This window comes from Equus quagga, chromosome 7 (assembly GCF_021613505.1).
Source record: "Equus quagga isolate Etosha38 chromosome 7, UCLA_HA_Equagga_1.0, whole genome shotgun sequence".
Taxonomy (NCBI): domain Eukaryota; kingdom Metazoa; phylum Chordata; class Mammalia; order Perissodactyla; family Equidae; genus Equus; species Equus quagga.
In genome coordinates, this window is record NC_060273.1 from 75,328,443 (window position 1) to 75,342,965 (window position 14,523).

Below are 14,523 nucleotides of genomic sequence, written 5' to 3' on the forward strand. Positions count from 1 at the left end.
ATTCAGAAGCATCTAGATAGAATTTAAAGCCATAGGACCAGATGAGATAATGTAGGGAGAGAATATAATTATAGAAGAAAGAAGAACCCAGTACCAAACTCTTAGTCAATGTGGCATTTAGATGTCAATTATAGGAGGAGGAGATAGCCAAGGAGCCTGAGAAGGTGAGAGAGGAGGAATAGCAGGAAAGAGTGATGTCACAGTGGCCAAGAGAGGATGGAGGTGTTTTTTTTTTTTTTTTTGAGAAAGATTAGTCCTGAGCTAACATCTGCTACCAATCCTCCTCTTTTTTTGCTGAGGAAGACTGGCCCTGAGCTAACATCCATGCCCATCTTCCTCTACTTTGTATGTGGGATGCCTGCCACAACATGGCTTGCCAAGCAGTGCCATGTCCACACACGGGATCCGAACTGGTGAACCCCGATCTGCCGAATTGGAACATGCAAACTTAACTGCTGCACCACTGGGCCGGCCGCAGGATGGGGTTTTAAGGAGAGAGCTCCATCAACAGTTCCATCAAGAGCTGCTAAGAAATTGGGAAAGAGGAGGAGCAATTGATGACCTTAATAAAAATAGCTTCAGTGAAAGCCAGGGGACAAAAGCCAGGTTGGGGTGAAAGCCAGGTTGGAATGGGTTGACTAACAATGGAAGATAAGGAGTGGAGACAGCTAGAGTAGACAGTTAACTCCTTAAGTTTTGCTGCAAAAAGAGTGAAGAAATGTAATGGTAGCAGAAAGGACATAGGGTGTCAAGGAATGATTTGCTGTCATTTAAAAGATTGTAGATATCAGAGCTTCTTTGTCTGTGAAATGAATAATAATCCAGAAGAAAGGAAGAAATCAAAGATACAGAGGGGAGAGAAGAAAAAGTTCATGAGCAGAGTTCTTGAGAGAAGAGAAGAGATGGGACCCAGAGCTTGAATGGAGGAAGTGATCATTATAGGAGTAGAGACACAACTATTGGAACCTGAGAAAAAACAGAAAATATGGGTACCCCTACAGATAAGTTTATAGATTTTGTTGTTGTGAAACAGAGAAGTTCCTGTCTGAATCTATGTAGGGGGCTCATATCAATTGATCATTTCTAGGTACGTGAGCAGAATATCTGAAATAGTTATGGGATTGTCTCTTCTTTTATGAACAAATGTCTTATTAATTGGCCACTACCTCCAGTCCAATATAGAATGGCAGTGTTGACAATAAGCATCCTTATATTTCATTTGCTTTAAAGGAAATAATTCTACTACCTGACTACCAAATAAGACATTCATGCTTATAGGTTTCTGGTAGATGTGGTACAGCAAATAAAGGATATTTGCATTTCCTAAGATTGAAGCATACTTGGGTTGGCTTATCTTGGCATAAACTCTACATGATGGTCATACATCTTTTTCTTTTAATGCACTTCTCTAAATGAGTTGCTAATATCAAATTATTTAGTTTTTTTTTAAAAAAAGGTTATATTCATAAGTGAAATTGGCATAGAGTGTTTTTGTGTATGTGCTATGACAGCCAGATTTGGGTTTTGTGGCTGTGCTAGTTCATTAAAATGGCTTAGAGAGTTTTCCATATTTTTCTAAGCTCCAGAACATCTTTTTTTAAGGAAGGGAAATGACTTCTTGTGAAATAAATCTCTTGTGAAACCATTTGAGTCTGGTGATTTTTTTTTTAAAAAAAGAAGTTATCAGAATACATCTTTAGTTTCTTGTATGGTTGTTAGTCTATTCAGGATTTCTACGTGTTTCATCGCCAGTTTGGATCATTTTGTTTTCCTAGAAAATATTCATTTCATCCTAATTTTTAAATATGTTTGTAAAAAGTTACATATATTATGATATTATAATTTTTAAATCTCTGTATCTGAAGTTATGCCCCTTCTCTCATTTCCACTGTGCTTTATTTGTGTCTTCTTCCATTTTCCCTGATCAGATTTATCAAAATTTTGGTGTAAAATAAGCTTTTATTTTATTGAACAATTCTTCTAACTTTGTATATTTGAGGTTTTAAAAAATCATTTATTTCTGCCTGTGTAACTAGTCCTTTCTTTCTTTGAGTTTGTTTTGTTCTTTTGCTACTTCCTTGCAGTAAATTCCAGTTAATTTATTTTCATTCTTCCTCCTATCTTCCTATTCTTCCTATTTTCTAGTAAGTGCATGAAAACCTACAGTTTTCCACTGAATACCACCTGGATCATGGCCCACAAGGTTTGACATGTAGTGTTCTTATTTTAAATTATTTCCAAAGAGCTTGTAATTTTAATTTGGATTACCTCTTTAAGACTTATATTGAAGGTTGTTTTGCATTTTCAAGTGGGTATTGTTATTTTTGTCATCCTTTCGTTATTAATTTCCAATTTTATTGTGCTATATCCAAGTAAGATATATTTTAGTATTTTAAAATTTTAGAGAGGGCCAGCCCCATGGCCAAGTGGCTAAGTCCACGCACTCTGCTTTGGCGGCCCGGGGGTTTGCCGGTTCGGATCCTAGGCATGGACATGGCACCATTCATCAAGCCATGCTGAGGCGGTGTCCCACATAACACAACCAGAGACACTCACAACTAGAATATACAACTATGGACTGGGGGGCTTTGGGGAGAAGAAAAAAATATATACATGATTGGCATTGTGCTTTAATACACAATCAGTTTTCTAAATATGTTTCATCTATATTTTAAAATGCTATACATTTATTTTGAATAGCCAAAGTTTTAATATATGTATTTTTAATTATTTAAGCTTAGTACTTTTTAATTCAAATATGTGTTCTTATGTATATTTCTAAGGATTTTACAATACCTTTTTAAATTCTAAAACTAGACTCCTTGTAAAATATGCAGAAAATTATAAATAAGAAGTAAAAAAATATCCAGAGCCCTAAAAACCTAGAGATAAATATTAATATCATTTTGGTGTATATTTTCAAAACTTTTAGCCTTCTTACAGGGTAAAGATAATGCTATACATAAACAATTGTATCCTGAATTTTTTCCTTATAGTGTCAATATTTCTGCATGTCAAATAATTCTTCATAACTAGCATTCTAATAGTTAAATATTTCATAATAAGAATCTATTATGATTTCAAGGATGTTTAACATATTTTTCTATTGTACATTATTCTATGGAAAATATCTTTGTATATAAATCTTGTATATAAATCTATAGAAAATATCTTTGTATATAAATCATTTAAGATTATTTTTATAGATGAGTTCATAAAGGAGAAATTATTAAGTCAAAAAGTATGAACATTTTTAAAGCTCTTGTACTTATAAGCCTTTTATATGTATGTAAAGCAAAAGATCTATGTTTTTCATATAAGTTAAACCACTAGATATCATCTTCTCTGGTTCCATCTATCTCTGACTTCCTCAACACACCTCCACTGCTTTAGCAATCAGAGAAGGTTCCACAGCTTTGTGTCCTCCCAGAACTTTGTGCATGTGTTTACACACGTATGTCTGAATGTGTCTGTTTAATGTTTATGTGTACCTGTGTGAGAGAGAATACATGCATACATAAGTGCGTGATACACACTAAGCATACATGTGTTTACATAATTTGGAGATTGTGTGTGTGTGTGTATATATATAGATAGATAGATATGCTTCTTTTTAAAGTTTTGGAAAAATATGTACTGGATCAAGTAAGAAACTTTCACATTTTCAGGTGCCTAATAATTAAAAATATACCTCACAGTATGGACTCTCTCATCACTAACATTTTCTAAGAGATTTAACAGAAGGGTGAATCCCTCTGACCTTTCCCTCATTATCTGGTAAACAACTGTCAACATCCTAGTTTCTTTCTTTCTGAAGTTTGGCCACTTGTGAAAAGGCCTGCTACTCTCACTTCAATTGTCCTTTAATTAAGAGACTGGAGAACTGGTCACAGTAGAGGAATAGCTTCCCCTTAGACAATCAGATGAGTTAAGAACTGGCAACTTTAAGAGCATGGCACCCAGAACACAGCAGGCGCTCCTTAGGTGTAAAGAAAATGGAATTTGACAGATACCAACTAGGTGGTTGAAGATGGCATACTACAAGGCGTGTCTACTTTTCTCCCTTTGGATTGATGTTATTGTTTTGGGGGTAGCCCCCAAAATAGGTGAATAGCTTGACTATCAGGTGTGTATCAGTCAGGCCACCTTAGGCTGAAAGTTACAGAAAGCCTCAATTTAAATTGACTTGAATACTAAAGAAGATATATCACTTCCTCTAACAAGAATTCTCAAGGTAGCTTAACTCCAGAGTTGATTAGTCCTGTGCCCTACGATGTCATTAAGAGCCCTTCCTTCTCCAGTCGTGTCCTCAACCTGTCCACTTTGTTCTCAGCTAGTTCTTTGCCTGTGGTCTCAGTATGACTGCCACAGTTTCAGCTGTCCTATATAGACATTGAAAATGACCAGTAATGAATTCTTCCCTATCAAGTTTTCAAGTAACAAAGGCCATTTCCCAGAAAGTTCCTAGCTGACTTTTGCTCTTGTCTCATTGGCCTGCCTCACATGCTGATCTAAAGCAATCACATACTTGACTTAGACTAGTCAGCACCCATTCTCCCTTGAAGCAAGTGACTCTATTAAAGAGAGTAGATATCCAAACAATATCTAAAATATATATAAATATAAAATATGTTAATATTAATTATATAAAATATGCAGCCTTTACTAAAATCTACTAAGTAAACCTGCTTTTAATTTTAAGTCTAGATGATAAGCCAAGCTATATTATCTTCTGGAAAGTTCATTCTTACAAAATATTTAAAATCTCCATTTAAGCAAGAAGGCATTCCTCTTTGGATTTCAAAAATCAGGTCACACTTTTAGATGTCAGAATTATCCTCCCTTACCAGAATTAATCATAGTACCATGAGAATGTGGCCAGAACTGGGAAACAGTTACAACAAATCATATCCATTTATCTGTAATGTGCTCTGCATCTTTAAAGATTGCAGTATATTCACCTTAATAGTTAGAGGTGTATTTTCAAACCTCTTTTGATAGAGTTTTTTTCCCTCTAGTTTTATGTGATAATACCATAAATTTTTTATGATGATATCATTGTAAACTACATCATAAATAAAGCCATTAAGTAATCTGAAATGTTAATGAGTAAGACTTAAGGCTTACTTGTGGAGAGGAGACAATGTTTACTTCTGACTCAAGGCAGGAAGATGCTACACTGTTGTGAAAGATTGATGTGTATAATCCATCAAAATATCACCTTCTCCCTGAAGGCCTTTAAAAGAGAGAAACGATAAATTAAGACCTGAGGTATCCCAAACATGATAAGACCTGAATATTTGATTTGGTTCCAGATGAGAGAAGGGGATAATGAGTGAGTCACAAATTTGAAAAATTTGACTATCGGGTAAAGGAATTTTTATATAAATTTTTTATTTGGCCTTGAATCATGGTCATTCTAATGTTTTTAGAGAATCAACATTGTTTATGCCATATCTTTATCCACTCGTGGTTCGATGGTAGGATAACTATTCTACTTTGTTTCATACTTAGGAAAACTTTTTCTCATTTCCAACTTTTGACTCATTTTATCTCCTTCCCTCCCACTCCAAGTATGGGAGGAAAACAAAGATCCTGATCTTTGGGTTCAATAAAATGTTGTGCAGGCACTCTGTGACCTCTGCATAGTGTTGTATAAATGTCATGAATCATAAGTACTAAGACTGGCTGGATGCTTTTCTCAGAGAAAATACAGGGGGAGGATACCAGAAATCCTTCTCGCCTTGGCAAAGGGATCCACCATTGAGGATGAGCTTGAGGACAAGGAGTAGAGCCTATGCGTCTTTATTTCCCTAGTAGTCCAGGCTTTACATACACTAGCCACTCAGTACATTCTAGTACCCATTATGCTCACACTTTAACATGAAATTCTAAAGGTGGCTACAGATTCACTAGGCCAGGGGTCTATCAAGGGTCACATAGTAAATATTTTAATCTTTGTGGGGCATACAATGTCTGTCACAACCACTCAACTCAGTCGTAGATAATATGTAAACAAATGGGTGTGGCTATGTCCCAATAAAACTTTATTCATAATAGCAAGTAGTGGACAGGATTTGGCCAGGAGGCCATAGTTTGCTGACCCTTGAACTAGGCTGTAACATACCAGATTCTTCCTTGGAGATCCTTTCAGATGCTCCATCACAGCAACACTCTCCAAAGGAAGGTGTTAGAGTAGGTCTCATGGCAGAACTGAGGCAATTTCAAAATCATGTAAAGAAATACTGGGGTAGACAATATTGCCACATAGAAAGAAAATTTCAGCTCTATCTCTAGAAAGTGAGGGCTTCCAGGCCAGCAATGAAAATTACTGAAAATTACCTATGGAAAAATTAATTGACCTAAATCAATCACTTAAGACGTGTGTTTTTCTCAACCTAATGAAATTGATAGGCACAGAATTGGGAAGGGACAAAGCAGGGGCAAATATCATGGTAGTGTATTCACTGGCTAAGAGGGGTTACTATTTAGCTATTAGTAAAGGGAGAAAACATTTCTGTCATCATTGAATAAATGGATAGATAGAAAGATAGATATCCAACATTTTTTAAAGGATACATTAGCTAAGCAATATTAATATCTTAATTTTTGATTTGCTTATTTTCTGTAGGAAAATTTAGTTGGCTAATGAAATGAAAACATGATACAGTAGCTGTCAGTATTAACACATCAAATGGTAGGTATCTCCATCCTTGTCTATGATCAGCGTACTTTGGTGTCTAGAGGGGACATGCCTTGCAGACATAACCAGCAGAGATCTGATGCAATTGATCATGTTGTAAATTAGAAGAGCAGAAGACTGTGGGCTGTGGAGTCAGACAAATCTAGATCTGAATCCTGCTGCCCTACTTCTCATGAGATGAGTGACCTTGGGTGAAGTAATTAACCTCTCCCAGCCTCAGCTTCCTCCTCTGTGAAGTAAGGATAATAATGAGATCAGTGTTACAGGGTTGTTGTTAAGATTAAGTGAAATATTGCATATAAAACAATTAGCAGGGGCCTGGCACATAGTAAATACTCAACAACTAGTAGTGATTATGATTACTGGTTAGAAACTGAATACTGCTGCTAGATCCACCAATGGTTCCATGTGTGACTTTGGCTGAGTTGTTTCTTTCACTGGGATTCTTCTGCTTTTGTATAATGAGGGGCTAGGTCATCTCTAAACAGCTTTTGAAAGTCTAAAGCTTCTAAGATATTTTGGGCAAAAGCCCTGCTGCTCCTCAGATGAAACGGAACAAGACTGTGAAGAGGAGCATTGTTGTTCAGTGGTGGTTTCTGCAAATCCCAAACATTCCCTGCATTGCTCAAGTCGGCTTGTGAGGACTTGAATATTCTGCAAGGACCTGCTGGCCTTTCCAGTGTCTACTGCCTGTTGGTGTTTACTCATGTATCTTTGTCTTCTTCAGACAGATTTGGAAAGACTAGAGCTAAGCCGTGAGGGAACTTCAGAAATAACTGAAGAGAGGACGTTAAGCAAAATAGGATCTTTCCTTCTTATGGCCCAGAAACCAGAGAAGACATGATCACTAAATAATTAATGATCTCAGATTTTGTAACCCAGGGACTTTGGAGCCAGGAGGATTTGGACTCCAATCTAGGCCCTGCACCTACAAACTATGTGACCTAGGGCAGCTCAATGATCCTTATAGGATAATTATAAAATAAGAAAGATAATCCCTACTTCATAGGATTGTTGCAAAGATTCACTGTGATTACTTTTATGCAAATCATTTAGCACAGTACCAGACCATAGTTCCCGGATTATAACACACATTTTCACATTCTGAAATTGGAATTTGTCTTATAATTGATGTACCTAATAGTGTTTCTTTTCTTTTTCATTTTTTCTGACAGATGTTAATAAATTGATGGCATCTAGAATCAAAAAATTTGCAACAAATAACCAATAAGTTAGCTTCTATCACTATAATCTTTATGATAGTTTTTGTTTCAATTCTGTCCATACAAACAGTATTGTACTTTGGACTTGGGGCACTGATATCATAGGGTCAAAGTGATAGAAAAAATAGCCAATCAGAAATACAGATTTAATAAGTTAGCTCATGCAGGTATAAATAATTTCCTCATACTAATCACCATTGGATTTCCCCTAAAGAATAAATCATTTGTTCCAGTAGCTGCATCTGAGAAAAGGCACATTTTCAACAAACTCCATTCTCTCTTCCTTTACCTTATCAACGTAATACATTTTCACTTAAGAAACCTTTATCATCCTTTTGTTTGCACACTGTTAAATACAAAAACTTTCATTTGCACTTAGTCTAATTTTTTTTTGGTTGGTTACATGGCATAAAATAGACTTGATCTCTCTTTATAGGTCAAATCTTGTGTCTCAAAAAATAAATTCATGGTTCTAGTCTAGCTTGGTTTTCTCCCTTGACTAAAGGTCACAGATACATCACTTTCCAAGTATTCCTATGACATAACTGTCTATATCCACTAATTCCTCCAAAACCTGGTACTTGTAAACTTCATTTAGGCATTAATTCACTTTTTACTTATTTTTATCACCACCATTTATATCTGTGGTCTTGTGCCATGGTGGTAATGTCAGCCTATTATGCTGCTATTTGTTAAACTCTATGAAATTACAATGTGCAGCATTAAACCAGAGCAGGAAATGAAATTGAAAACCACATAAGTCAACTGCTGATGTCTTGTTGGCACAGGCCGAGCCTCTCCATTCTTTCTGTTCCATCTGTAATTCCCAGGACCCTGGAGGCAATCACTGCTCCCTCACTGAGTAATTACTGAAATAGGACACACCAAAGAGTGATCAACACACTCCTATCTTCATTTGCAAGGCATCCCCCACAACACCACCACCATAACTACCCCCATGTATAATCTGGTCACAGATTAAAGAACAAATTCTCCCGACTTTATTTATTGAAGTATAATTTAGACAGTGAAAGATTCAGCTCTTAAGTGTGCTATCCAATCAGTTTTGATAAATGCATACACTTGTGTAGACCATGCCCCTATCAAGACTCAGAACTTTTCCGTCAACATAGAAAGTTCCCTGTGTCTCTGCCCAGCCAATCCCCCTCCTGGAAACAGCCACTAATCCTATAGTTCATCACTATATGATAGATTTGCATATTCCAAAGTTTCATATATATGGAATCATATAATATGTCGCCTTTTGCATCTTGCTTCTTTCATTCAGAATAATATTTTGAGAATGCATGTTGTTGAAGATATCAGTACTTCATCCTTTTCTGTTGCAGTCTAGTATTCAGTGATAGGAATATACATCATTTACTCATCTATTCTTCTATTGATGGACATCTGGGACGTTTCCAGCTTGGGGCTATTTTGAAAAAAGTTGCTATGAGTATGTTTTATGTGGCTTTTGGTGTACATGTTTTCATTTTTCTTGGATAAATAGCTAAAAGTAGAATTGCTGGGTCATAGAGTAAATGGATGTTCAACTTTTTAAGAAACTGCAAGTTTCCTGAAATGGTTGTTCCATTTTAGACTCACACCAGCAACATAGGAGAATTCCAGTTGCTCCAATATCTGGTGTTGTCAGTATTTTACAGCTTAGCCATTTTAGTAGGTGTGTGTGGTATTTCCTTATGGTATGGATTTGCTTTTCCTGAATGACTAATGATGTGAACACTTTTTCATATGCCTATGGGCAATTTGCCTATGTTTTTTACGCATGAAAACTTGAAATGAAATATGTGAATGGTCTGTTCGAATCTTTGGTCCATTTTTTGTTTTTGTTTATTATTAAATTGTAGGATTTTTTCATATGTTCTGGATAGAAACCCTTTTTCAGTATACTTCTCGTGAGTATTTTCTTCCAGTATGCAGCTTGTGTATTTATTTTCTCAACAGTCTTTCTGGAGCACAATTCCTCTCACTTTTTTTCTTTTGCAGGGAAAGATTTGCCCTGAGCTAACATCTGTTGCCAATCTTTCTCTTTTGTTTTTTTTCCTTCTCAAAGCCCCAGTACATGGTGTATATCTTAGTTGTAAGTCATTTTATTTCTTCTATGTGAGCCGCCATGACAGCATGGCAACTGACAGACAGGTTGTGTGGTTCCACAACCGGGAAGCAAACTTGGGCTTCCAAATCAGTGAGCACCAAACTTTAACTACTTTAACTACATCAGGCTGGCTCTCTCTCTCATTTTTTTTTAATTGATCAAAGTCCTTAGTTTATATTAGGGTTCAATCTTGGTGTTGTACACTCAATGGGTTTTGACAAATATATAATGACATGTATCCACCATTATAATGTCATACAGAATAGTTTCACTGCCCTACAAATCCCCTATGCTTCACATTTTCTCCCCTCCCACTTCCCAAAACCCTAGCAACCACTGATCTTTTTACTGTTTCTACAGTTTTGTCTTTTCCAGAATGTCGTATGGTTGGAATCACACATGTAGCCTTTTCAGATTCACAACTCCCTTTTGAAACATATATTATCTTCCACATTCTAAGTAAAAACTGATTTTTAATAGATTTTTAACTGTCCTTTTTTATGGAAAGTGTTGATAACAACATGAAAATTATCTATAGATTTTTTTTTAATTGGCATTTTGAAAGTGGAAAGAGGCCAGGAAGAAGGAATGTAGCTGGCTTTAAATGAACACTCATCATGCAAATTATCAGCCAAGCAGAAAAGCAAATCTTAGAAAAGACAGAAGAGCATTGTTACTGAGAATCCAGCTCTCAAGTCCAGCCCGGATTTGAATCTTGGATCTTCCACTTACTAGATGCGTGACTTCAGCCTGTTGTTTAACCTCTCTAAGCCTCACTCTCCTCATTTTATCATGAGGGTAATAATAGTATAATAAGGTTAAATGAGAAAATATATGGAAAGTGCTTAGCAGCCATGTAGTTAATTCTTAAGAAATGATACTGGTTATTGTTATAATCACAAACCATCCAAGACATGAGAAATGCACTCAGGGTAAACACTGAGAATGGTGCTAGACATGCTGGCTCTGGAGCTCTGGGCAACATCCGACCTCCAGGCTGAGAAACAGCAGCTCTTGAGCTAGGTTTTCCTTAACTAGAGAACTGCTTCTGGTCTCCAGAAAATACAGGAAACAATGACAATGGTATGAAGTTGGGGCATTCAGGGTGGTAGGGGAGGATCTTGAGGCAGCTCTTAGTGATAGGCTCTGCACACGTGGACACGCTGGCTTTGGTACACCCAGTTGGCTACATCCAGGGCTGTTTCAAATAAAACTTGTGGAGGCAGGGAGGCGGAGAATACGTACCTCACTCTTGTCATCTAGCACCTCAATCTCCAAATCCTTTTGATAACACATCCACAAATTTTTAAAACATAGGTCTTACTCATTACAAGTGTGTTTACCGATAAATTATAAATTATTTAATGTACTGCTATATTATATAATAGTACAGTATATACCTTTAATAGATTATGTATTTAGAAAACATACATAAAGTACATATTTAAAAGGGTGAGATAAAAATATAATAAATACTGTTTATTATTAATTAATGTATTAATGTAAAAACGGCTATGTTGCTCTCCCTAAAGATATCATGAAGAATACTTTTGGAGATAGCAATGCCATTGTCTATGCTTCATAATTTTTTAAAATCTTGGTTTAATCCTTCATGATGAAGTGAACCCAGAGAGTGGTTTTAATTTAATTCTGTTTTCTATAGTTTCCGTCATAGTGGAAAGTGATGGCTCCAAAAGATTTGTAGAGCCAAATGGAGTGAAGATATTATTGGCTGACATTACTGAATTGTGATACAGATTCTTTCATATCCATCCACCAGTTATGTAAAAATTTTTGTTAAAATTTGACTGACAAATCTCCATCTCCTTTGATGCCAGTAATTTATTCTATTAAATAATAAGAAGATTTAATTGAAATAAATTCTTCAGTTGGAAGACTTTTACAACAAGTTTGAAAAACATGGCAAGAATGAGATAGAATGCTTAGATTAGGAATACAAACTGTAGGGAACCATTGGGTAGATTTAGATGTGGCAGATAAATTCTGTGTAGAGGGCAGGGCAGAAGTGGCCATATGTTTGCCATGCAGATGTTAACAGTAAACAGTTATAGGTGTACAGATGTGAGAATTTTTAAAGGAGACATTCTCACATATATTTTCAGGACGATATATAAATCACATATAACAAAAACATTTCCTAACATTTATTTTCAAAATGGTCTTTCCATAGCATGAGTTTCTTTCGAGAAGCAGTTATTTTCTCACTGGTTAAAATATTAAATTGTACATTTTTGAAAGGAAAAATTAAATATGTGGCTAATTAAGAATTCATGCTAGGAGTAGGAGAAATGTCCGTTCTGTCATTACTATACTTGGATTATTGACGTTATCTTTCAAATTCTGTCTCTTTACAAAACAGACATTTGCCCATTTTATAAAGGTTAGCTTAGTTTAAATACTTAATATTAAGGTTCAGAAAACCGTTTACCCAGATCAGTGTAAACACCGTATGTAGAACATTGGACTGATCAAATGAAGATGCTGGTGTCAATTCATATGATAAATATTAGTAAGGTTTAATTCTTTTTATTTTTATATAAGAATAAATATAAATAGAAGTTCTAATGTTTTCTAGAATTTTCTTCTCACACTACTTGGATCATTTTTCACACCCCCTGGAGCCATTCACTCCCCTATTTGGAGACCGATAGAGTAAACCACCACTCAACTGAAAAATGAGGAATGTACCTCATTTCTCAAACACAGGTCTCTCCCTGCTTTACTACACCCCCACTACTTGGCCCCTTCCGTTAAGAACATTCTTATTCATCCTTCGTAAACTTTTGGTTCCACGTCAAGATTCTGATTTCATGAAATCATGTTTATAATGTTAATCTAACTTCTTTGTTGCCCATATCACATGAAATTTCATCAAGGAGAGAGCTGGGCTCCAACATGTGCTGGGAGGGATCAGAAAGATGAATGAAACTGATGGAGTTTGACAGAGATGGATGGGGTGTGTGCGTGTGCGTGGGTGTGTGTTATTGATGTATGTATCTAGTATTTTTTCCAGTAAGATTCTGTCTGTTTGCTCCCTGGGCTTAAACATAAAGTTTGTTTGTTCGTTTTTTAAAAAAACATGCTTTCTGGCTGAAGAGTTTAGAAGCTGTCAATTTCTTCATTACATAATTATGTAGCTCTTTTTTTTTTTTTTTAAATCAGGAGAAGCATAGAAACAAATCCCATATAACCAGAGAAATTATTATTTGCAGTATAAACTAATGGTCGGAGTAACCATAGAGTTTTGTTTTAACTATGGTTTATTTGGTCTTCAGAGATCAGGGACTCTATGTGTCCTAGTCTAGGTTCTTTACAACGAAAATTGCTTCATATAGAAAGAGTCCATGTCAACAATCTAAGAAAGGAAGTACTGATATAAGTAAGACCATTCCTTACCCTTATAAAAGTAAGTGACTCATACGTCTTTATAGTTGAAAGGAACCCTGTCTTACAGATGAAGAAAATGAGGCCCAGAGGGATTAGGTAATTTGCTCAAGATCACAGTTTGCTGATGGCAGATGGGACTGGACAAGGTCTCTTGACTCCAGGTCAGTGGGCTTTCTGCAAAGATGCTCCACTAATGTTTATTTAGAGAGGAAAGTATGGACATCAGCTACATTTAGGGGTAACGTGGAAGCATGAACAGGTATTTAGTTAGAATGAAGTGGAGTATCTCTGACAGGGCCAAGCCCGGGGCAGTTGTCCACTGCCATCTAGTTGACTAAGAAGAGTTTCCATAGCGGTGATAATGACCAGAGAGAGACTAGTTTCATGCATATGGCACAAGATAACATCCCAGAAATATGGACTAGGAACTGTAGTGTTTTGTTTCCCTGGAATGTCCAGGGTCTGATCTGTTTTGGATTAACAATATTACTGGAGTTAACTCCAAAGGAACAATGTGATAGAAAACAGATGGTCTAGCCCTCCCTGTGTTCTAGACACATTCCCTTTGGATTTCCTTCTAATATAAGGATTAAAGAGTAGGCTGTAGAATGTCTATTTACATAATTGTAAATCAGTACCTTTAAACTCTTTTTACCTGTTGAATATAAAATATATTTTATATATTTTATATATATAAATAGAGACAGTTGGAGTTACCACATTACCAGCAATCTTCTTTTATAATCCACCCTATTCTATCCACCCTGGCTGTACCATATACTGGATTGTGTTACAATAATAGCTGCTCATTTGCAGCTCAACAAACCACACTTCCACTGTGTCCTACCCAGAGGAGATTATTTTTCTATTATTAGTATAGCAATAATGTCTTTTTTAAATGGATGTCCATTCAAAAGACTGTGAAACCATAGTTCCATTGTTTGATTAATTTCTGTAATTAGACTCTCAAGTAAACAGTCTTTCCCTGTGGTTTCAGAGATGTTCTGAATGTAGGCCCAGATGACCAGTGAACTTTTAGGAGCATATAGACAGTGCTCAGTATTGCAGAATGC